The 24879-nt window shown below is 32.9% G+C and overlaps 1 protein-coding gene and 1 pseudogene across 1 annotated transcript in view; both read left to right on the top strand.

The window, feature by feature from the left end:
- DACH2 (dachshund family transcription factor 2) overlaps positions 1-24879 on the top strand; it is a 683066-nt gene that overhangs the window by 238666 nt on the left and 419521 nt on the right. The window lies entirely within an intron of this gene.
- Positions 19617-19717, top strand: LOC120608432 (uncharacterized; annotated as a pseudogene).

The following is a 24879-nucleotide window of genomic DNA, read 5'->3' as shown; positions in this document are numbered from 1 at the left end:
AAATTTATGAAAGAAATTAAAAAACATAAAAATGGAGATTAAAAAAAAAAAACCATAAAAAAGAACCAGCCAGAAATGAAGAATACATTAGAGGGAATCAACAGTACATTAGATGAAGCAGAGGCTCGAATCGGCAATTTAGAAGATAAGGTAGCAAAAAACACCCAATCATAACAACAATAAGAAAAGTAAATCAAACAAAATGAAGATAATTTAAGTGGACTCTGAGACAACATCAAGTATACCAACATTTGCATCATAGGGATACCAGAAGGAGAAGAAAGAGCAAAGACTTGGAAATCCATTTGAAGAAATAATGATGTAAAACTTCCCTAACCTAGGGAAGGAAATAGACATACAAGCCCAAGAAGCATGGAGAGTCCCAAACAAGATGAACGCATAGGCCCACACCAAGACACATCATAATTAAAGTGCTAAAAGTTAAAGACAAAGAGGGAATCTTAAAAACAGCAAGAGAAAAGCATCTGGTTACCTACAAGCGTGCTCCCATCAGACTGTCAGCTGATTCCTCAACAGAAACTTTGCAGGTCAGAAGGGATTAGAACAAAATATTGAAAATGATGAAAAGCAAGGACCTACAACCAAGATTACTCTATTCAGCAAAGCTATCATTTAAAATCGAAGGACAGATACAGAGCTTTCCAGACAAGAAAAAGCAAAAGTTCATCACTACCAAATCAGAATTACAAGAAATGTTTGGAACCTCTTGGAGAAGAAGATGAAAATAAAAGATAAAAATATGAATAATAAAATGACAATAACTATATATCTATTAACAATTACTTTAAATGTAAATGGATTAAATGTTCCAATCAAAAGACGTATAAGTGGATAAGAAAATAAACCCTTATATATACTGCCTACAAGAGACATTTCAGATTGAAAAACACACAAAGTGAAAGTAACAAGATGGAAAAAGATATTTCATGAAAATGGAAAGCAAAAAAAATATATATCTGGGCAGCAATACATAGACAAAATAGACTTTAAAACAAAGGCTGTTACAAGAGGCAAGGATCCAGTGACTCTGTATTTGTCTGAAGTAACTGAAAACACTACTTTGAAGTGACATGTGCATCCACATATTCATTACCACATTATTTACAATAGCCAAGATATGGAGGCAACCTGGGTGTCCATCAGTGAATGAGTGGACAAAAAAGAGGTGGTACGTGTATACAGTGGAATACTGCTCAGCCATAAAACAGTGTGAAATCTTGCCATCTGTAATAACATAGATGTACCTATAGGGTATTGTGCTGAGTGGAGTAAGTCAGACAGAGAAAGACAAATGCTACATGATTTCACTAGTACGTGGTATCTTAAAAAACAAAATTAACAAATAAACAAACATACAGAAAACATTTTCGTGGTTGCTATATGGGAAGGTTGTTGGGGATCAGTGAAAAAGGAATGGCTTAATAAGTACAAATTGGTAGTTACAAAATAGTCATGTGGATATATAGCATAAGGAATATAGTCAATAATATTTTAATAACTGTGTATGGTGTCAGATGGGTACTAGATTTATCACTATGATCACTTTGTAAGTTATATAAATGTCTAATCACTATGTTCATCCATTTCATACAGATTATCAAGTTTGTGGGTATAGAATTGTTCATAATATGCTTTTATTATCCTTTTAATATTCATGAGATTTGTAGTGATGTCCTCTCTTTCATTTCTGAGATTAGTAATTTGTGTCTTCTCTCTTTTTTCTTAGTTTGCCTTGTTAGATGATTTTCAATTTTACTGAATTTTTTACAAGAGCTAAACTTTGGATTTTGTTGATTTTTGTATTGATTTTCTCTTTTCAATTTTTACTTCACTTATTGTTTCTTTTGCTCTGCTCATTTTAGACTTAATTTGCCTTTTTTTCTAGTTTCAGAAAGTGCAAGATTAGGTTCTTGATTTTAGATCTTTTTTAAATATATGCATTCAGTGTACTAAATTATCCTCTGAACACTTTATTTGCTGCATCTTACAAATTTTGTTAAATCATATTTTCATTTTCATTTAGTTAAACATATATTTAATTTCTCTGGAGAGTACTTTGACACCTGTTATTTGGTAGTGTGTTGTTTAATCTCCAAGTATGTTGGAATTTTTCATTTATCTTCCCATTATTGATTTCTACTTTAAATCCATTATGGTCTGAGGCTGACACTGTATGGTTTCTCTTCTTTTAAATTCGTTAAGTTGTATTTTATGGCCGAGTGTGATCTACCTTTGTGAATGTTCCATACAAGCTTGAGAACAATGTGTGTTCTGCTGTTGTTGAATTAGTCTATTGATGTCACATATCCAGTTGATTGATAATGTTGAGTTCAACTATGTCTTCACTGATTTTTTGCCTGATGGATCTGTCCATTTCTCATAGAGGGATGTTGATGTCCATGAATATAATAGTGTGTTCATTTATTTCTCCTTATAGCTTTCACTTTTTGCCTCACATATTTTGATGCTCTGTTGTTAGGTGCATACACATTAAGTATTGTTATGTGTTCTTGGATAATTGACCCTTTTATCATTATGTAATGGCCCTCTTTATACATAATAATCTTCACTGTTATCGAATCTGCTCTGTCTGAAATTAATGAAGCTACTTCAGATTTCTTTTCATTTTTATGTTTTTTAACCTTTGTTAAAGTTCTCACTGAATTCATCTACACTTCCTCTAGTTCACTGAGCATCTTTATAACCAGTGTTTTGAATTCTATATCTGTTAGATTGCTTGACTCCATTATTCCTGGATCTCTGTTCTGTTCTCTCATATGGTTTCTGCTTCTTTGTCTTCCTATTTTGGCTGCCTTTCTGTGTCTGTTTCTATGTACTAAGCAAAGTTCCTAAATCTCTTGGTCTTATTAGCATAGCTTTGTGTAGTAGGTGTCCAGAAGCACAGTCCTGAGAGGGGTTCAGCAGCAGACCAAGTTTAGCTCCAATCTGTGTCCCTCCAGGGCTACCTATTAAGATTCAGCAAGCAATTCACAGACGCTGTGATTATAGTTGCCTCAAGAAACCCCACCAGAAAACAAGGTCAGCTGTCACCAGTGTGACAGCAAGTTGCACAGGATTCACCAAGGACGAAACTGAATGTGGCTTGGGTAGGGCCCTGAGTTGGGGGAGATGGAGTTTCGTGAAATTTCTGGGTGGAGCGACCCATATTATCCAGTGTGATGAAGTCTCAGCTATGACAGTGCTGCTTCCAAAAACTGGGAGCGGAGAAGGCTCACCAGAGGAACAATGCATACCTCCAGGCCTTCTGCCTGGGAGAAAACCTTGCCTCTGGCTCTTGCTTCGACAATTCAGTGTCCCCCTGTAAGTGTCTGGTGACTCTTGAGCAGCTATTCTGGTGCTGGTGCTCAGAATGAGTAGGTCCATCACCTCGAAACTCTGGTTGCAGACATGGCCCCTTTAAGAGGAATGTCTGTGCTACCGGCTGCTGCTGCACACTCCTCCACTTGGGACCGAGCAACCTTGCATCCTCTCCCCATCCTACCTCCTCCTGTTTCAGGTTGATTTCTTATTTTTCTCCCTAGTTGTAGGGTTCGTTCATCTAGAATCTCGGCGATTCTGCTTGCTGTTTGCTCCGTGTTTCTGTCACAACTTTGATGTAGTTGTAAGAGCAGATGAACAAAGCCTCTATCATCTACATCATTTTGACTTCTCCCTGGATTTATTTTTCTTATTGCTGTTACGATTGGGTGTTTTCTGCTACCTTATCTTCTAAATTGCATTGTTGATTCCCTCTAACGTATTCTTAATTTTAGTTACTGTATTCTTCATTTCTGACTGGTTCTTTTTTATGTTTTCTATGTCCATTTTTATGTTTCCTATCTGTTTTGTTGACGTTTTCACTGAAATCATTGAGCATCCTTATAACTAGTGTTTTGAACTATACATCTGATAGATTTCTTTCCTTCATTTAGTTTAGTTTTTTATTTTAATGGAGGTTTTTTTTTTTTCCCATACGGGACTTGTTTCTTTGCTGATTTTGACTGCCTGCTTGTGTTTGTTTCTATATATTAGGTAGGGTTGCTATATTTCTCAGTCTTAGTAGAGTGGCTTTATGTAGTATGTGTTCTGTGGTATAGTCTCCTTGGTCACCTGAGCTGGGTGGTGTAAGTGTATCACTTGTGTCGCTTGTGTGTGTCTTACTATTGTAGTTAAGCCTTGATTGTTGCTTGCATGTCAATGGCAGGGATTGACCCTCAGGCTGATATGCTGTGAGGGCTGGCCATGCCCACAGTGGAGGAGCCGTTGTGCAGACAATGACCCTACAGAGAAGGAATCACTTGAGGAGAGTCTGGTTCCTGCCAAGTCTTTCCTTTGGGTATGTCATTTATTGAGGTGGTTGTTTGGTGATCTAGTATTGTCAGAAGTTAGCCACTGGGCATGTTGTTTCTGGGTCCTTTTGGCAGGGGCTTTGTTCCAGGGCAAGATCAGCTACTGCCTGTGGCCTACCTGGGGCTTTGGTCACCTGAGCTACGAAGTGATTTGCAGGTGATTGCCACTTGTGCTGCATTTGAAGTTGCCCAGGATAGGGTAAGCTGCAAACAACATGATTGCTGCTAGTGCCAGTTTTGGATTGTTTAACAAAGGTATAGTGCATGACAAGGCCAGATGCTGTTTGTTTGGGCTTGTGAACCTTTGAGAGGGTTTAGGAAAGTTTGAAAAATGAGCCAAGATGGGTTATTTTTATGGAAAAGCCAGTGGAAGTGGCTTGGGTGGGTCCAAAAGTTGTGTAGGGTAGGGTCTCAGGGAATCACCAAGTTTGGGTGATCAGTGTCAGTTAGGTTGATTAGACTCAGATATGGGACCTACCTGTGTGTGCAAGCTAGTTGGTGCAAGGGCTCAACAAAAGAACAATGACTTCTGCCAGCACTTTGGGAGAAAGCTGCCCCTTTAAGCCTTCTCCCTGAAGCCAAGCAATTAAGTTTCTCCCTATATCCTTGGCACCTTTAAAGCTGCTAACCCAGTGCTGGAGCTCAGAGTGAGTCCTTCAGCAAATATGTTTGTGCACGGTCCCTATAAGAATGATACCTATGAGTCCAGCAGCCCTTTATCTCAATCCCTTAATCTAACTCAACCTCAATCTCCACTGTTTTTCACAGGTAGCCGTTATGGGGACTTCTCTTCCCATCGCTGGAAACTTGGGCTGGGGAGCCTAGTGTGAAACTGGGATCCCTTGTTTCTTCAGAGGGATGATGTTAGCTGAGATATTGCTCTCGATTTTTAACTGTCAGAGTTGGGTGTGGTACCAGCCCATCTCCATGTATCTGGTCCTCTTACCAGTCTCGAGGTGGTTTCTTCTGTATGTCCTTATTTACAAGACTTCTGTTTGGCTAGACTTCACAGGATTCTCAATGATAGTTGTTTCGTAGTTTAGTTGTATTTTGGATGTGGTCATGGGAGGAGACAAGCCCAGCATTTTTTTACTCTTCTATCATGAACAGAAGCTATCTATCTATTTACTGTTAATCTACATGTGACTTAATATTTAAAGTGGATTTATTGTAGACGACATATAGTTTGGTGTTGCTATTTGATCCACTTTGACTATCTCTGCTTTTTAATTGGTATATGTTAGACCACTGGCATTGAAAGTGATTATTAATATAGTTGGATTAATACCTACCATGTTTGTTACTGTTTTCTGTTTTTAGTCCCTATCATTTGTTCCTAATTTTGTTTTCCACTCTTCTCTCCTCTCTGATTTTAATTGACTATTTTACATCACTCTATTTTCTCTCTTGCACTTCAATTATACTTTTTTAAACCTTTTTTTTTTAAAGATGTTGTCCTAGTGTATTCCATAAACATTTACAAGTAATTCAATTCTACTTTCATATAACATTATACCATTTCACAGGTAAGGCAATTACCTTATAATAACAAAATATTTCTAATTTTTTCTACTGTCCCTTGTATCATTGCTGTCATTCATTTCAATTATGTATGATATAATTCTTGAATATATTATTATTATTTTGAACAAACTGTTATCTGCTAGATAAATTAGGAATAAGACAAATTAAGGTTTTTACTTTACGTTCAATTATCCTTTCTTTAATGCTCATCTTTTCCTTGTGTAAATTGAATTTTTGACTTATATCATTTTCCTTCTCTCTGGATAACTTATTTTAACATGTTTTGTGAGGCAAGTCTACTGGCAACAAATTCTCTCAGTTTTTGTAAGAAAGTCTATTTCTCCTTTACTTTTGAAGGACAATTTTGCAGAATACAGAATTCTAAGTTGGTGGATTTTTTTCTTTCAATATTTCAAATATTTCACTTGACTTTCTTTTTCCTTTCATGGTTTCTGAGGAACAGTCAGATGTAACCCTTATCTTTGCCGTTCTATAGGTAAATTTTTATTTAATTTGACTCTTATCTTGATTTTTTTTCTTTCTTTTTGATTTTGTGCAGTTTGAATATGATATGCCTAGGTATAGTCTAATGTAGTTATAATATCACTATCTTCTGCTTCTCTATACTTATGAAATAGAATATAACGGTGAGGGTTTAAGAATTGTGTAAATAATTTTGTCAGAATGCAGCCTTAAGCTTATGGCAAAAGGAGGAGGGAATAGGTTGAGTGGATCATCTCAGAAGCCTGTGGTACTCAAGGAATTATGGATCAAGAGGACATATTATAATTCTGTGAGTAACCACAATGTTAGAGATCAGAGTACTACATGCCCTGTTATCTCATCCAGACCGAGAGGAAAGATTATGAGGTGTGACCTTTATAGTAATAACTGTGTTTAGTTATGACTAACTGAGAGCAGCTAGGCATTCAGGGGCAAGGTCACCCACATGCAAACATCTTACCAATAAATTTATCTTATATTCTTGTGTAAATTTAAATGTAGTGGCTACCTAAACACAACCTACTAAATTTATGTTTATTTATTAATTAAAACTATTTATTGATCACATGTGCTAGGTTTTGTTCTAGGCACAAAAATGTTATAATGAAGAAAACAAAATGAGAATTACATTATAGTTGAGGGAAATAGAGGATAAAAAATAAATTATAATTCATATAAGTGTTTTGAGGAAAAATAAGGCAGAGAAAACAAATAAAAATGATTTGGGGATTTTTTTCAGTTGGGATGGTCAAGGAAGGCTTTTATGGTGGCATTTGAGCTTATATAACATGATGGGTATGAAACCAAAATATTGGGTAAGAATGTTTCAGGCAAAGATAGCAGAAAATGCAAAGATTCTGAAGTTGACTTTTAAGGCCTAGGCTGGAGAGTAAAGGGTGAAATTTGTCTAGCTATTGGTTTGAGGGATGGCAGATCCTAAAATTGGATTGTCCCTGGCAATACTTACAAATATGTCTAAGAAATATAAAACAACACAGTAGTTAGGTTAAAATAAAATACCTCACTTTATTTAGTAACTATATTTTAGTCAATTTTAGATTGTTCTGGGAAATTTGATTGGCAAAGTACATGAAAGACAAATTTTGCTTTTGACTCTTTCTTGCTCATCGTTCGTTTCATTGTCATAGAGTCTAAACTTGTAATTGAACCATCCAATCTTTACTTACTTTATTGATATTTTATAGTTTGTGCTCTTTTTGTACTATATTCTACATAATTCTTCAATTTGATTTTCATGATAGGAATTGTAGATCTTTAAGATTAGATTAAGACTCTGGTAGTAATGTGAAAAAGTAACATGCAATCTGGAAATAAAGCTACTCAGGCTGATAGAATGTGATTAATGAAAGAGATAATGAACTGAAGAAATATAGCAACAGAAGACACTTGTCTTGGTTGTAGTCATTTTTTTTAATGTAAGCTTTAGAATACAATTTTATTCTTAAGGGAAAATTAATAGTAAGTCATCTTAGAACTTCTGATAGTAAAGATATGGTCATGGAATAATACAACATTTTGGTTTTCAATGAATATTCACTTTGTATAAATAGAAGATATTTATAATTAGTTTTGTGTTCAAGTGTGTGCCAGAGAATTTACAACAGAAAGATCCAGATATAGTATAATTGGAAAAAAGTATACAATTTTTTTTTAAGTTAAAGGTTTAAGCATATGAGGCAAAATTTACCATAGAGAGGCATTGCTTATGGTGTAGGGCTTAAACTATTTTAAAATAAAAGAAATGAGGGATGTGTTTAATTATAAATAATTAGTTTCAAATCATGCAAACATTCCAACAATAAACATTTTTTCACCTCAGACATGAAAATAGTATGCTATTTTGTTCTTCGATTGTGATATAACACGTTTTACCCAAGTAAAACTGATTTACATATGAAGCTTAAGTTATAAATTAAGAGAGATATTTATAGAAGTTGTACGAAATTTAAACACCATTAGAATGCATTGGATGCTTTTTGATTAAAATATAAAATGGTTAATTATACTTTTGCAAGAAATGTTTCTTTAAAATGTTTTCTGAGAGAATACTTTCAGTTGTTTTAAAAACAACTTTTGAATATACACTACGTACCTAGCATCATGCTGTAGTTTTCATATATTTGCTAATTCAGATTCATGAGGATTCAAAAGTATTTTACTAACCTCTAAGTTTGTGTGACAAACTAACATAGCATGCAAATATATTTTACTGACCTTAAACTTAGCAAATTTAACTTGTAAATATTAAAGATAATTAAAATGCCCTGGTTCGTTCTTTGTTGTCTTTGCTTTCTTAGATAATGTTTAGCTTTACTTAGGGAATGAGAGGCCCCTAAATTTCAGGTTACCGAACTGAATGATTAGAATGGTAATAGTTTTGTAATGAAAAGAGCTTTGACGTGATAGTAAGTGTGCAAACCTGGTGCTATTAAGTAGAGTGCTTAGCATTTCTATTCCTAAAGTTAAGTTCCTTTGATCAAATTCTCTTTGATAAAATAAAAATGTCATTAACAGAATCTCGTATTTATTTTTATGAGACTATAAGAAGCTATCTTTGTATTATATTACTAATATCCTCTTTACTGACCGTTTAACTACTATGGAATTGTCCAGTGATTCTCAAGATGTGTTTTTACAACTAAACTGATATTCAAGCCTTAATTTGAAAGTCAAGTTTGCTCCCTCTTCAGTTAATAACTCAAAAACGTGACCCTTGATTTCATAATGAACGAAGAGTTGGTTACTTAAAAGTAAAAGAATCAAAAGCTGAAAAGCTCAGCTTGCTATCATCTAAATAAAACATGATAGGGATCATTGTGGTTTCTTAAAGAAAGAAAGTTAAGGAAAAGGTATTTTGATACCTTGGAACAATAATTTAGTAACTATTATCAAAGGAGAAATGTGGCCTTTGAAATAGAAAAAGGTTTTCGTGAGTTATCTCTATATAGAACACCATTTTATTACTATAAGATTACTAAATTTCAATTGTTATGTGTAGACAAATTGTAAATTGTTATGTTTAAAATATATTTTTTCTGGGCTTCATGTGCTCTAACCATCTGTAGAGTTGAATTCTATTATAGTATAACTCATTTTTAAAACATATATTTGATTATACTACAGTTCAAATCTCATCTTAGAAACATAACAATAATTTCCTTTATATTGAATAAGTATTATGTACTTAACCTATACAAGATATAGTACTAAGCACTACTTTCCTTGGGTTCTAGCATGTATAGTTTGCTCTTTTAAATATTAGAATCTAAAAGTTTTTTTATAATAACTTTATTGAGACATAATTTACACACCTTAACAGTCTAAAAGTTTTTGATTATAAACTATTCACTACTAGAATGTATTCTTGTTTTACGGGCAACAAAACTCAGTGATCTGAAAGATTTAAAATTTTTCCTGAGAACTTAGAGCAAGGAAAATAGCTTAGATCTGTCAACAAGCAAAGCATTAGCAAGGAAACTTTATAAGGGGGACTACAACTGAGCCTCAGTTTGGAAAATTATATTCTAAATTAGTACTTTTCAACAAATTCAAATATAAAATGAATAAAGGAGATCCATGATGTTAACAAAATATTTATTGCCTGTTCTCCCACTGCAGCGAGATATATAATTGCAAACATAATTGTAATATGACCTTTTTATTACATGCCTTGCATAAATTGCTGGAAACTGAGTGACCCTTTACAAGTCTAATATAAAGTAACATCCATTTTAATATAAAACAAACAAACAACCAAACTAGTCGGGTGTTTAAGGCAGCTGCTAGGTTAAAATTGAATTAAATGGTCTTATATTGTAATTATTTGTGTTAAAAAATTTATGAATCTTCCGTAGCCTGTTAGTAACTCTCTTTCACTTGAATACCTCAATAATGTGTGAGGAATTTGTGTCACCTTTGTCGTCATATACCATCCAATTCAGGATATAAGAACTTACATATATGAGGAAAACATTTGTTTACATGAGTGGATTAGACTCATTTATGTAATTGTTCTTTAGTAAATAAACTCTGAATGCTGTTAACTTACATGTAATGTTTCTTAAAATGAGATCAATGCACAACCTTTAAATCCAAGTAGTATTGAATCGGTGGTGGTGGTGGGGTTCTCCTTCCCTTTTCTATCTCTAATGTTTGGAGGAAGAAAAATGTTATGCAAATAAAGTGTGAGAGAAAGAGATTTTTTCCCTTATTGCTAGTAAAGCTTAATGGTGTTTTAGAAGTGATATTACACCTCAGGAAAAGGGTAATGCATCTTTAAAAGCTAAACTACATCTTCTTTACTTTTATCAAATTCTCTATAAATCTTTCATGACAGTTTATTTAACAACGTGTCATTGAAACTGTATAGATGATTGATGTGACCCATGTAAGATCAACATGAAATGTTTGTAAATGTCAGCAAAATGTGACCATCTAAAAGCATATAAGGATGGAGTTTCTGTGAATGTGAAAAACAAACAGAAAAATGTTTATCTTATACTTTGCTTTCTGGTATGCAATTATAAATTCATAGAAGAAGTATTGTATTTGATTTTCCTTGGAGTTCATGCCATCAGAGGTCTAATTTGCTTTTGACATTTACTCTTTCAAAGCTTTGGTCTCTTATTCATTGGATATGTTTTTTCTATCACCTATGGAAAAATAATATAGACATAGGACTTCTTAGAAAAAAGATAATTGTTCTGGAAAGTATTAGCAGAACCTTGACCAAATACTTTATGTGCAAATTATAGGAATCAATTAACATAGAAATGTCATTGAAGAGTTCTCTTCTATGCATGTAGACAAAAAAGCACTGTTGATTTTCCATTTAATTGAAAACATTAATGATGTAAAAACAAATGTAATAAGAGAATAAAAAAGGAGGAAAAATAACAGATTAAACTATAAATATATAAGAAGAGTATCTCAGTAGGTCACTCTGAATTGAATTGTTTCTTTCTATTTCTATTCAATATGTTTTTATATAAAACAAGTATTATCCTTAGAATAGAGCGATTCCTTCCTTGGAGGTGATGTTTTGGTTGTTATATTTTTGCATTACATTGACACAAAAGCAGAATAAATAGAGTGGTATCAATGCAGATAATGAATAGGAAATGGATAGTAGAGAATACAAAATTGAAATTTGAAAATTAGTTGGCATCATGAGAATTTCCCATTAAATGTGAACATTTTTGCAGAAGGGGGATTGTACATATATTGTTCATCTAATTAATACATTCTTCACTTATTTTTGCAAATAATTGCACAAGTCCATAATTACCATGAAAAATTACAGAGTTTCTATTCATCATTATAAGCTGTTTCCTATCATAATAGTATATATATACATATTTTTGCAGAGTATATATTTTGAAATGGTCTTTGGATGTCTTGCTCATTCTGTGGAGCTCATAGGAATGCTTAGTAATGGTACAGCAAAGCCATAAGTAACTGAAAAACAACTACTTTAAATCCTCAAGTAAACAAATTTCTATGAGAAGTTGTACTTAGCTTTGAGGAAGACATGGCAAGATAAGACAATTCAAAATGTATCTTGGGATAAGTACACATCTCATTTCAAAGTTATTTGCTCTCTGTATCTCTAGTATGGCACAATGATTAGCTATGTCCAGAGTGATGATCTTGAGCTATAGCAAGATCTCTGGTCATCTGAGAAAGATCCCATTTTATTTATAAACTTGTACTTAAAAAATTAGGAAATCGTTCTAGCATATTTTGAAAAGATATTAAACCACTGCACTATAAGCATAATTAAAATTGTAATTTTTGACCACATACTGATGGAAAAACTCTATGATAGACCCTAACCATAAATCTTATTCCCTGAACAATTTTATTAATTATTAACTTTGAAAAACATATTAACTATCTTTCAGCCTATTATATATGAACAGTTATATTTTCATGTATATGATAATGTTAAAAAACTGTACTTAACATTGTAGGAGTATAGGTAGTCATAGAATTAACTCTTGCCTGCCTCTTGGTGAATCTAGTTGGAAAAATAATTCATGTATTAACGTATTGATTACCTAAATAAAAGGTAAGAAGTACAAATGTCTAAGAGAGGTATAGATAAAGATCAGTGATAGCAGATAGAGGGGCCATAGAAGGATGAATAGCTTTTGGCTGCTAAGAATAAGATGGCTTACAATGAATAAAAATGCCTGGAAGTCAAAGTCTCTTAAAAATAAATGTATATTATTAAGAAGAAAACAGAACTGAACTCAATATTACACTTTTTCTTGACTTCTAAATTTCTACAAATAGAATTCAAAACTAAATAATTTTTATAAATTTATATTGCTGTTCTCTGTAAGAAAGAATTTAGGTTGTTTTTCTCAGGGGTTTTCCATGACAATATCTGATTTTTTACTGTAGTGAAAAATATAAAACTTGAATTATTGTACAACTTTAAATTTAGAGAGAGAGAGCGAGAGAGAGAGAGAGAGAGAGAGAGAGAGAGAGAGAACAAAATATTTGATAATGTCATAAAGTTCCACTAAATCAAAATCCACAAATGGGGATTTTCGTATACTTGGAACTATTCTATTCTTTCAAGAAAAGGAGTAATGAGAGATATTTGCATGGGTATCCATGTTCAAAAAAGAGTGAGCTATATTTGCCTCCTTTGCAAACCTTCTATCTTGATACTGCTTGAGATACTTACATGTTCCCAGCAGCTCAGTTTTGAAAGGAGACTGGGATGTCCATCAGGTCATGTTTCGGTTTTAAACGTGTGACATTCCTAAATATTGGAGTTCATATCCAGATATCATAGCGTATGACAGATACCTACAGGCCCTTTGAAGTAAGGGGCACAAGATCCAATGAAATTGTCCATAATTTTGATAATCTGGAAGAGATGTGTACATAATATTATGAAATATCAAGTTAATGCCTTACAACTTCCATGCCCTTACTTGGTTCCTATTGGTTTTTAAAAGATGGTTTGAAGTATTTATTACCTCAGAAAGAGTTTCCCTCTTTTAATATGACTAGAAGGTGTGCTTTAGATATGTTTTTTCAAGTTTTTTCAAAATGGATGATCTGAAGAGTTTTGCAGTTGAGACTCTCTGTATAATAAAATACAAATATGAGATAATGTACTTGCTTTCATATATATCATTAATTTCCTATACCATAACCCTGATGTTAACCATAAAGACCTTGAGAAATTCATTTTATTTTGCCAATTTTGGAGGAGTTCAAGACTATGTGGTTACTCAAAGTTTTACAATATAAATGTAAATCTAACATTGCAGATGAAGGTAGTAGGCTACATGGATAAATTTTTGGATGGTAGAAGTGGGAGAGGTATCTAATAGTGATAGAATATGGTTGGTGAGCCTTTTTAAAGCTCACACAGCTGTTGTCATATGTTATTTTTTACATGTTGGGGGAACTGGCTTCGAATACTTAATTTTGTAATTTAGAAAATATTCTAAGGGTAAAATCATGTTGCGAGAAAAAATGATGCTGTACTCTTCTTTTTACCTAAGTATCTTATTGTTTCTTGTTATCAGCAACCAGAAGTGATTAGCAAATTCCACTTCTGCTAAGAATGAAAGGTGTGTTCTCTCTATATAGTATTATGTCATCTGCAAATAATAACGGTTTTACTTCTTTCTTTCCAATTTAGATGCCTTTTATTTCTCTTTCTTGTCTGATTGCTGTGGTTAGGACTTCTGATACTATGTTGAATAAAAGTGGTGAAAGTGAACATCCTTGTCTTCTTCCTGATCTTAGGGAGAACACTTTTAGCTTTTCTTCATTGAGTATGATGTTAGCTGTGGTTTTGTCATATATCACCTTTAGTATGTTGAGGTATGTTTTCTCTATTTCCACTTTGCTGAGAGTTTTTATCATAAATGGATACTGGATTTTGTGGAGCACATTTTCTGCATCTATTGATATGATCATATGATTTTTATCCTTCATTTTGCTTATGCAGTTACGTTAATTGATTTGTGGACATTGAACCAAACTTGCATCCTAAGAATAAATCCCAATTGATATCATAATAAATCCAGCAATCACCTGACACCATACAATGCTTTTACAATATTATTGGCTGTATTCCTATGCTGTACATTATACCCCCATGACTTACTTGTTTTATACCTGTGTATTTGAACCTTATTTCTCTTCACCTTCTCTCCCCTTTTAAAAAAAATTTAATTACAATTGGCATTCAACATTTTTTTTATATTGGTTTCAGGTGTATGGCATACTGTTTAGACATTTATAAAGTTTAGGAAGTGATTCCCCTGACTAGTCTATTACCCACCTGACACTATATATAGTTATTACCATATTTTTGACTATATTCCCTATGCTTCACTTTAAATCTCTGTGACTATTTTGTAACTACCAATTTGTACTTAATCTCTTTACCTTTCTCACTCCGTCCCCACAACCCTCCTCCCATCTGGCAAACATCAGCTTGTTTTCTGCATCAGTGAGTCTGTTTTTTGTTGTTTGTTCATTTATTTTGTTTTGTTTTTTGTTTTTAGATTCCACATATAAGTGAGATTATATGGCATTTGCCTTTCTCTGTCTGACTTATTGCACTAACTTATTGCACTAACTTATCTGACTTATTGCATGATAGATGGACCTTCTAGGATGGACCTAGAAGGTCCATCTATGATGTCACGAATGGTAAGATTCCATTCTTTTAATATGGCTGAGTAATATTCTATTATATATATACCACCTCTTCTTTATCCAGTTGTCTATTGATGGACACTTAAGTTGCTTCCATATCTTGACTACTGTAAGTAATGCTGCAATGAATATACAGGTGCATATATTTTTTTCAAATTGATGTTTTAGGTTTCTTTTTAAACTTTATTCATTTAAATTAGTTTCAAATATACAGCACATTGGTTAGACATCTACATAGTTCATAAAACGATCCTCCCAATTGCTCCCTCCCTCTCCTGGCCCTACACCTAGACAACATATTAATGCTAACTGCATTCCCTATGCCGTGCTCCCCATCCCCTTGACCATCTATCAACTACAAATTTTTAGGTTTCTTCAGAGAAATACCCAGAAGTGGAATTTCTGAGTAATAAGGTAGTTCTATTTTTAATATTTTGAGTAACCTCCATGTTTTCCATAGTGGCTGTACCAATTTACAATCCCACCAGCTGTGCCTGAGGGTTCCCTTTTCTCCATATTCTCGCCAAGACTTGTTCTTTGATTTATTGATGATGGCCATTCTGACAAGTGTGATGTGATAGCTCATTGTGGCTTTAATTTGTGTTTCCCTGGTGATTACTGATGTCGAGCATGTTTTCATTATGTCTATTGGCCATCTGTATGTTCTCTTTGGAGAAATGTCCATTCAGGTCCTCTGCCCAGTTTTTAATTGGATAGTTAGGTTTTTTTGGTGTTAGGTTGTATGAGTTCTTTATAAACTTATGTATTAAACTTTTGTTGAATATATCATTTCTTTAGATGTCAGAGAGTACATCTTCTCAGCATGTGAAAGGCTTATATACGAAGTCCAACAAAACATAAAAGAAAAACAATTATAATGTAATGCTGTCTAATATGTTAGAAATTAAAGACTTGCCTCTTTATTTAGCTTATTTAGTGATTTTGGAAGAACAGAGTAAGAACAAAGTTATAAGGACCAGCAGTTGGAAGAAGACCTATTTTAATGTCCTCCATTTTAACCCCCAGTTCCCAAGGGGCCTTACAAAGATAACATTATTGGTAAAGGGGATATGACAATAAATTTTTAGGGCATTGCCTATAGAAAATTGAAGTGGAATAAATAATCAAGTCATTCAATAAAAAACAGCCACTGTGGAAAACAGTATGGAGGTTTCTCAAAAAATTAAAAATTGATATATCTTTTGAGACAGCAATTGTATTTCTGGGTATTTATCCAAGGAAAACCAAAACGATAATTCATAGAGATCTATGCACCCCTATGTTCATGGCAGCACAGTTTACAATAGCCAGTATATGGAAGCAACCTAAATGCCTATCAACAGTTGACTGAATAAAGAAGTTATAGTTCATATATACAATGGAATATTACTCAGCCATTAAAAAAATGAAATCCTACCATTTGCAACAACATGGATGGACCTAGAGGTTATTATGCTGAGTGAAATAAGTCAGACAGAGAAAGGTAGATACCATATGATTTCACTTATATGCGGAATCTAAGGAACAAAAGAACAAACTAATCAAAAACAGACTCACAAATATAGAGGCTAATCTGGTGACGGCCAGAGGGGAAGGGAGTTAGGGGGCTGAGAGAATGGGGTGAAGAGTTAAAGAAGTACAAATCAGTAGTAAATAGATGGTAATGGGGATAAGGAGAAGAGGATAGAGAATGCAATTAACATTAATGTAATGGCTAGGAGGAGAGCTAGAGGAGAGAAAGAACAATTAGGGGGATCATTTTATTAACTATATGAATGTCTAACCAATGTATTGTATGTTTGAAACTAATAATAAAATAAAATAAAGAGTTTACCATGTGCCATGCATTCTACTAGGCTCTGCTGATATTGAGAAGTGTGTATACATATCGTTTGCATGTATGAGTGTGTTTGCGTGTAAAGTTTCCAAATTCTATTAGATTTATAGTGAATGCTAATGAATAGACAATATTAATAAATTAAATAAATATTTGCCATATTAAATTGAGTGGATTGAGATTGTTATTGCCTTAATATCCAACTGTGAGAATGAGTACTTAACAATATATGTTTTCTACCTAAACTCTGTCTCTTTCTACAGTGACAGATGCTCTCAGTAAGTCAGAGATTTCATTGATATTCTGCTACGGCACTGTTAATTTTATTTTGATTGAAACAGGGTTTTGGACAGCAAAATTGATGGGTTTTTACAATGCAACTGTTACAAAAAGTAGTAAAAAGTCTTCATATTTAAGTGTGCCTGGGGCAAGAATTATGACCTTTCTTAAAGTTATAATTTAGAAAATACTCTGCTTGTTGTGCTTCTTTTAGAACACTATGGATTAACAATCTATGTATTTAAGCACATTTACTCTCTATATTTTGATAGACATACCTCTTGTCATTTTCAATGATCTCCTTACCTTAATAACATATAATAGAAATTCACAATGGACAGAGCATTTATCTTTCTTGTTAGGTGATGCCCACATAACAGAATTTGCACAGCCAGTCATATTTAATATAATAATGCCATCAGATTCTTGAAGACAAAGATCATATTGTATATTTATTGCATAAGTTAATTTTAGAACAGTTTTCTTAGATATAAATATAAAGAGGAAATAAAATGACGATTAATACAGTGTAGAAGGATGTTATGCTTAATTTAAAATACACATTTTATGTCAGAATATATTTTTGTATGGTGCTATAATTTAGTCATTGGCCTAACCCTTTACTATTATCTAAAATAAAGATTTGAACTCAACCAAATTATTATGTAAAAAGTCATAAGCCTTACAAATTTTTGGATACAACCCTCCAAATTATTATCATTATTTTTACTAAATCACAAGCTTAGCTAAAGATTTTTTAACCCAATGATGCCATTAGAACTGGGATTGAATATATAGATTTTCTATAACTATTGAACTAGAACAATACCAGTATATAAAAATGTTCATTCAGTTCACACATTCCTAGCATAAAATATTTTTATATTATTCATATCTTTAAGATGTTTGAAAATAAACTTAGAACATGGAAAACATTGTGAGTTTTGCCACCTTAATATTTTATTTAGGGTGAATGTTTGAGACACATTTTTTCCTTTTTACTTCTGGCTTACAATAACTTTTAATTCATTAGTTAGTTTTAATTAATGTTTAGAATAATAAGTAACAGAATAGATTGATCTATATCTGATAAAATGACAGTCTTTTTATTTATATTTAGAGCAGTTTTATTTATTAACAAACTTGAATTCCCCTTGATTTGAATTCTGCTATGATTTTTCACCTAGGAAACATTTTCTTCCCTTTATGGAATTAGAAATTTACCACACTAAGCATAAGAAATGAAGAACTGTTTTCTAATCATTCATTAAGACATTATTCAATATTAGTGTTGTGTGCCTCTGGAAAAAAGAAACGTTATGGGAAGTGTAGTGTTTAACACTTTTTTTTTTTTCTTGAGAGGGGAGAATTATGTCTGTCTCAAAGAGAGAAGGTTGGCAGGCATGGTATGTTACTCTTCATTTAGGGAAAGATATCATAGTAACACAACTTTTAGTTGTAAATAGCAGTTATGATTTAAGTAATAAAGGCAAAAATTATATAGTGATAAATGATCACTGACTGTCCAGATATAGTAACCTTAGGTTTTACATATCTCCATTATATTGCATTATTTAAAATAAGCTATTTCAGACATTATTTAATTAGCTGAATTATTACAATGAATAATTATTCTAAAAATCTATCCATATAGACTTTTTGACTATACTACAAATACAGTTAGCTTCTCAATCACAATTATAACTCATGTAGGTTAAATAGGTTTTAGAGGTGGAGGATTTGAGGAAAGCTTCAAAATCTAACACTGTATACTGGGGCATTGGACACATTGAATATCAATATTTTTGCTAACATTGTTAAATGAACTTGATATCCCATGAGAGCTTCTTTTGTTCGGGACCAAACTCAAACACTTTTTCTCAGGGTTAAATTATAGCCAATGAGAGTGACATTACACATGCACACACTTAATATTTTGTTCTATAGCACTATTTACCCCTATTCCAGATAGTAAAAATACTACCTCTTATAAGAATGTTTTACATTAAATTTATGTGATAGAAGTAATGCATATCTATTACTATTACCTATTGAGAGGAAATCAGGATTTTGCAATTTAAAAAGGATGATAGGAATAAAAGGCAGATAGTATTTTCTGATAGAATGAATGCACTATTATTGCTATTTTTATATTTCAGCTAATGTTCAGCAACAAGCTAATACCCAATGGCGATAAACTTTAAGATTGACTAATGGTCAATATTTGATATATGTCAAATCATAGTTTCTAGTAAATCATTGGTATGCACCATGGAATATAGTAGGTATCTAGAAAATAGAGTATTTATCTCACATATTCTTATTAGTCTTTTTTTCTGCTTTGAATACTAGCTAGATTCTCAAGTTGTTTTTATTAAGCATTTTTTTTAATAATAACACATGTACTAACATTGGAATAATACAGAGAAAGATTAGCATGGCCCCTCTACAAGGCATGTGCATGTGTGAAACTGTCTTCATAGATATCCTACTCATCTTTAAAAAGCCAGATCAAATGCCATCTCTTTTGATTTCCTCAAGATGGATATTTCTTTCTTTTGTTGTCCACATGCATAGTTTATGTCAGTATTTTAGTCATTAGTATACATTTATATCTTTCTTATTAGAATGTGAGCTCTGGCCATTTATAATTCATCTTCCTACTCCCTGCAACATCGAACACAATGCCTTGTACATAGTGGGGTAAGAAAAACATCCATATGGAGTTGAATTTTTATGAGTCATTTGCTGCAGTATACACTCACAAAAATATACAGGCTTATGATTTATATAAAATAAGTGAGAGAAGATCATTTAAAATTTCCAGCTGTCTGAATGGTAAAGGAATTGGTGACAAATTTTAGAAAGATAAGGGAAGGGATTGTGAACGAAAGGAGAAATGTTCCTGCTTCAAGAAGCATCACTTTTTATAGCCAGTCGTTGTTTTGCAATTCTAAAAGTATATTGAACATTAAGATACAGACCCATGAAAAATATTGTGACTGTTGTTGATCTCTGCTGGAAATATCTTACTTTATTATGTCATTTGGATTGCTTCTTCCTTTTTGTTATATGTGGTGCCTTATAAGCATAGTGTTTTCCCTTTGAGAAGACTGGAGCGACCTCTTTTTCTCAGTATGTATAACAAATGAAGTTATCTTGTAACAGCTTATAGCTCATGAGCAAAACGTGTCTTTGCATCTGTTTATAGACATGGCATTGTTAAAGACTTCCTTTTTTTTTCCCCAGAAATAGTCTTTAGGAAAAAATGCTGTCTGGAAAATTTGTGGGCATCTTATTTTTGCCACATCTAAAGCTTTCAAGTATTCTAAATGAGCAGTGCACACTTTGATATTTTCACCTCTTTTTCTCTCTGTGTGTCTCTGTATATATGTGTATATACATATTATGTATGTAAATACACACACAGGTATTTATTTTTTACTTTTTGTTTTGCTTTACTCAAATATGCCATGTGAAATAAATGGCTGCCTTCTATCAACATAAAGGAAATATTTTTAGCTTACCTGCTTTGTCTGGCTATGCTGAAACTCAGAAATGATTCTGTATCTTTACTGTAATTTACAAACTTGCCATGAGTGGAAGAAGGACTGTTGATTGCCACCACTATACAGTTGCACCAAGAAGAAATAAAATGTTCATCTCTATCAAACAAATTTATCTGAATAGAATCCATTATAGTTATAGTTATAGTTATAGTTTTCTAAGCGTGCTTGGGGTTCTGTGGATGTGCAAACAGAGGAGCATATGGAAGTAGCTTTTTCCAAGGTACCAGTGGGTACAGTTTTGTGGATTGCATGTGCCTGTTGGCACTGTTGGCAATTCAGCACCCTGGGAAAGGCATTGCTTTCAAACATGAGTAATTGATGAATTGTATATAATATGCAAATGTGAATACATAAATCTCCTGAATGACAGCTTAATTTATGTGAGCTTTTAAGAATGTGGGATTAGATTTTAATTAAATATCTTCAAAGGCACCCTGACTTATTCAGTTTTTTGGCTGCTATCTTTAGTTAGAAGCAGGGGAAGGTTTAAATCATAATTTTACAAATATTATTCACATTTTGCTAAGTGGTCATTTTTTGATAGAAAAATCACAGTATTTAAAGAAGAAAGACATTTATCTTTAATTATAAAAACACTATTATATTACAATGGTTGCAGTTTGTTATATATGATAGATAGATATAGGAGAATACATGTGGTTTGAAAGTTAATGTCTTAAACCTTAAATGTAATTCTAAAACACATTTTAGATTCTAACATATATTCCAATATGCCAAATTGAACAATAATTGCGGATGATATTTCTTAGTACAGATTGTTAGGATATTAATAGTGCATATGGCTGTCTACATATTAATACCTTAAAATAGCTAAAATAAAGTTGATAGAGATAGAACTTTTTACCCTCTTTGCTCTTAAATAGGTAGTGTACACAGATGTAGCTGTGTGTATAGATTTAACCTCTGTTTGGTGATAGTATTTCAAACTTTATTTAACATGAAGATTAGGGTTAAAAAGAGGCTAATTAAAATCTTTGAAATTTATGAGCTGTTTTTCCATTTATCTGTGTGACCACATAATGAATTAAAAGGATATAAATTTAATAGAGCCACTTAAAGTGTGCTGTAAATGCTGTTAATTATTTTAAAATATATTTCAACTTATTTATAGTTTATAGTAAATTGCATTGCCCATAATAATAAATATTTTAAAAATCTGGACCAGTTATGGATTCTGTGTAGTTCTTAACCTGTTTTTGTTATACGTTTGCTTTCTCTTAATTTTCATTGAAAAACTTAATTTTTGATTACTGAAAAATTTCTACTTATACCTCTTCACTTGAATATGTTTTCTTCTAATGTATGATTATAGTAGTTAGTTGCACTAACTCTGGAATCATACTTCATAAGTTCTGAATCCCAGCTCTGCCACTACCTGTGTGAAACCTTAGGCAGATAATTTATCTATGTCTAAGTTCAGTATTTTTGCCAGAATGAGGCGACTTAATATAAAGCACTCGGAAGTGTGCCTGGCACTTGATAAGCCCTATGCAATTTATTATTATTATTTTATTCTACTGTTCCCATCATACCTTCATTTTTACTTGGCAGGCCTGTCTCCTCTCTGGCTACAAGACATTTTCATTCCAATCTCCATGATTTAGTTTGGAATATGTCTGTCTATGGTGCATCTTATTCCTGCCCAGGTTGCATCTAACATTGAGGCCTGGCTAAGGGCTTCTCTCCTCCATAAAGTCTTCACCGACTCCTTTCTCTGAACCAGCTATACTTTTCCATAGTTTTCTTTTGTCACAGCCCTTGTTGTTTAATCATTTCCTTATTTCTTTTGTTTGCACTAGGCTTACTGGTTTGAAATTTATAGTTCATTTATTTGGTTCCTGTCATGTAACTTAAAAATTACTCTTAGTGTGAAGTCCTAGCTCCCCGTATCTGATTTACTTTTATCCAAGATTGGTGAATCATGGAGATACAAGATGTTTCAAGCCCCAAATGAGATGAACATCTACAATTCCCTCTTTCAGCTTCCTGCTTTTTCTTTTCTGTTATGGTTGCATTTGTTTTTTCTACTCTGAGGAGATGCTCTTCTATTTATTAGAAATTAAGGAAGGAAAGTTATTTGTCTTACACTAGGTTAAGAAATAAATGCAGTCCAAGTACATTTAAGGTGATTATTGAAATGTGAGATTTTCCTATAGCTATTTTATCTTTCGTTTTCTGGTATCTCAGTGTCTCCATTGTTTCTGGACCTGAGCAGACACTTCTCCCAAGAAGACATACAAATGGCTAACACACATATGAAAAGATGTTCAACATCGCTAGCCTTTAGAGAAATGCAAATCAAAACCACAATAAGATACCATCTCACATCTGTTAGAATAGCTATTACAACAAGACAAGTAATAACAAATGTTGGAGAGGATGCAGAGAAAAACGAACCCTCATACGCTACTAGTAGGACTGCAAGTTGGTATGACCACTGTGGAAAACAGTACAGAGATTTCTCAGAAACTAAGAATGGATCCACCACGTGACCTAGGAATCCTTCTACTGAGTATTTACCCCAAAGACTTGAAAACATTTATCCAAAAAGATATATGCACACTGATGTTCATAGCAGCATTATTCATGGTGGCCAGGACATGGAAGCAATTATAGTGTCCTACAATAGATGATTGGATAAAGAATATGTGATACATATATACGGTGGAATATTGCACAACTATTAGAAAAGATGAAATACTACCATTTGCAACAATATGGATGGATCTTGAGATAATCATGCTAAACAAAATAAGTCAAACAGAAAAAGTAGAAAATCATATGATTTCACTCATATATGGGTTATAAAACTGAAAGCAACAAACAAATATGACAAACAGAGACCCATGGACAGGACAGTGGATTGGTGGTTACCAGAGGAAATGTAGCAAGGGAGGATGTAGATAAGGGTAAAAGGGGTCAAATATTTGGTGATGAAAGGGAATCTAACTTTGGGTGGTAGGACATGCAATGTAATACATGTATGACATATTGTTGAATTATATACACTTGAAATGTATTTGATTTTATTAACCAATGTCACCCCAATTATTTTAATAAAAAGTTAATGCAATCAATTAAATAACAAAAAAAGAAATAAATGCATAAGATATAGTGGATTTAGAATCATATGAATGAGAGCTATAGTTTGGATCTGCTGGCTAGCCTTCTGCAAGTTATCCTCTCTGAGGTTTAGTTTCTCTTCTTAACATAGGGTTAATAGTACCCATCTCATGGTATTATTTAGAGAATTAAATAAAGTTGTTGGGAACCTTAGAGTAATGCTTGACACATAGTAAGTGTTAATCTGCCAATACTTTTCCTTGTTTTCAATCATCCAACAACAGTAACAAACATAATAGTGGACTATACAATGGAATAAAAGCCCTTCCTTAACTGACCTCTGAAATGGAAGAAACCGGGAAGGGTTTGTTCAGGAGCAGTGTGGGACTCGATTTTCTAATTTCTTCTCTGCAGGGCCCAGAATGTATAGATAACTAATTTCAACACATGCTATTATTTTTTAAGGAAATGAAAAGGACTGAGATCAGGATGCATCTGTTTTGGGCTTTTTCAATCAGAATATGAAGATTAGCTAAACAATAAATACTTAGATTTTTCCAACTTTCACAGAAAAAGACAAACTCTATTCTACTTTGGGCTGATTAGAATTGGACTCACTTTAAATGTAATTTCTCTGGCTATAGCCATTTCAGCTCTAGCAACAGCATATTATATACTCTTTCCTGTTTGATTTCGTGAACTGGGTATATGACTTTATCTATAATTGAACTCAACCTAAATTTCTGTATGAGGCTCTATATACCAGGAACTATGGTGGGCATAGGGATATCAGTAAGCCCCACACAGAACTAGCAATATGGGCCTAAAGTTGTGAGAGGATCTTGCAGAGCACTTTGCACCAGCTAGACTTGCACTAAATATCTATTTAATTTGATATTTCAATTCTTAGGGAATAAAGCTCTTTCATAGAACATGCATGTAACAACTTTTTAAATAAATGACAGACCTATATTGGAAAATAGTAGATGAGAGT

The sequence above is a fragment of the Pteropus medius genome, unplaced genomic scaffold (genome assembly GCF_902729225.1).
Source record: "Pteropus medius unplaced genomic scaffold, Ma_sr-lr_union100, whole genome shotgun sequence".
Lineage (NCBI taxonomy): Eukaryota > Metazoa > Chordata > Mammalia > Chiroptera > Pteropodidae > Pteropus > Pteropus medius.
This window is presented reverse-complemented; position numbering and strand designations above follow the sequence as displayed.